This window comes from Penaeus japonicus, unplaced genomic scaffold (genome assembly GCF_977035675.1).
Source record: "Penaeus japonicus unplaced genomic scaffold, GWHDUDI00000001_assembly GWHDUDI00000033, whole genome shotgun sequence".
In the NCBI taxonomy this organism is placed as follows: domain Eukaryota; kingdom Metazoa; phylum Arthropoda; class Malacostraca; order Decapoda; family Penaeidae; genus Penaeus; species Penaeus japonicus.
In genome coordinates this window covers 10,822,220-10,824,429 of record NW_028234435.1, presented here as the reverse complement: position 1 = coordinate 10,824,429, position 2,210 = coordinate 10,822,220, and positions in this window count along the sequence as shown.

Genomic DNA, 2,210 nt, shown 5'->3' with positions numbered 1-2,210 from the left:
TATAAAATATATATTCTGTATATATATATTGTATATTTTAAATTTTAAAATATTTATTATATATATATATATATATATATATTCATATATACATAATAAATATATTAATAAATTATACTAAATATATCATATTATATATATATATATATATTTATTATATATATATATTAAACTCAAAAAAATATATAAAGATTATTTATATATTATAACTTGTTTTTAAAATATGATGTATATATGTATTTATTTTTTATATATATAATATATATATAAATAATTATGTATATGTATGTTATATACATTATTTATATGTATAAATAATATACTGTGTGAAATAATGTATATGTATAGGGTAATGTGGTGTGTGTGTGTGTGGGGTGTGTGTATACTATATATATAATATATATAAATGATAGTGATATTTGGGTTTAGATAGATAGATAGTAGTTTGATATCAAATATTATGTACGGTTGTTATATATTTTATATATATAAAAATATATAAATTATATATAATATATATGTGTGTTGTGGTGTGTGTGTGTGTGGTGTGTGTGTGTGTGGTGTGTGTGGTGGTGTGTGCGTGTGTGTGTGCATGTGTGTGTGTGTGTGTGAGGGAGAGGTGGTGTATATATAAAACACACACACGGGTTCTAATAATTGTAGCAGATCGAATACGTGTACGCCGGGGATTCAAAAAAGCCAACGAGCAATGATTCATGTTTTTTTTTTATGGTCTAAGAACTACGGCTTCGTATTACTTTTTTTTTTTTCCCTTCGTGAGCTTGCTAATTTCGGCGTCCTCTGGCCTGCCGCCCGCAACAGATCCAAATTACTAAACGTCCGCGGGTCAGATACCTAATGCTCGCCCGCAACTTTGGGGGGGCGAGCGGACGGACCTGAGCAAAAAGGAGAGAGAGAGGCCATGCGCCACGCCGCCAGGGGCCCGGGACGGCCGAGTTGGTCAGGGAAGGGGGAGGAACGGGCATGGGGGAGTGGCAAGTGTGGAGCCCCTCGTACTTTTTCGTGGGCCCCGCATGCAGGATCATGCAAATGTACTGTCGCTTTTGAGCAAACCCTTTTCGACGTAGGTCGTGGGGGCGTTTCGTAGTCTTGTCTTTTTTTTATAAGGATACAGTTGCAAAACCCCCACAACCTTTTATCCTTATTTATTTAAGATAAACTGCATTGCTAAAAATTTCATGTATCTGTTTTTTGGGGGAATTTGCTTTCCCTTTTTCGTTCATTAACATGTCTTCCCTAAGCAATGCTTGTGTATTAAATTATATCAAAAAAATCATATAAATTCCATGTTGTGCCCGGGTTTTTGGTAATAAAATTTTTTTCCCTTTTTTCCAGTTATTTTTTTCCATTAATCATTACTATTTATTGAAAAATTTCATTATTTCGTTATTATCTTGCTATATGTTTTGCATCATTATTGTCTTTATTTAAATAATTTCCTACGCAATCACATATGTGTATGTATATACATGTGTGTGTGTGTATGTATATATATATTATTATTTATATAATATATATATTAGATATATATATATATTATATATATATTATACGTATGTATGATTATGTATTATATTTATATATACATATACATACATACATTTCATATAATTACATATATATATTTTAATTATTCTATATTTTATATATATTTATATATATATATATGTATATATTTATGTGTATGTATGTATGTATATGTATATATATATATTAAAACTAAAACATACTACGTTTATATTTTAATATATAAATATAAAATATATATTACGTATGTTTTGTATGTTTTGTAATTATTTTATATATACAAAATACATACAAATTTCCATTATTTTTATAAATTATATTATATATTAAATATTATATATTATATATATATATTATATACGTATTTTATATGTATAATTTTGTATGTATGTATGTATATATTATATATATATATATATTTTTATAATATATAAAATATATTATATATTTATTATATATAGTATACATAATTATACATATATATATTTTATATATATATATATATTATATTATATAACACAATACACATAAAAACACAACACAACAAAAAACACCCAACACCACACCACACCCACACAACCACAACACACACACATTATATATATTATAAAAATTATATATTATATATATAATTAAAATATTTTATATATATATATAAATTC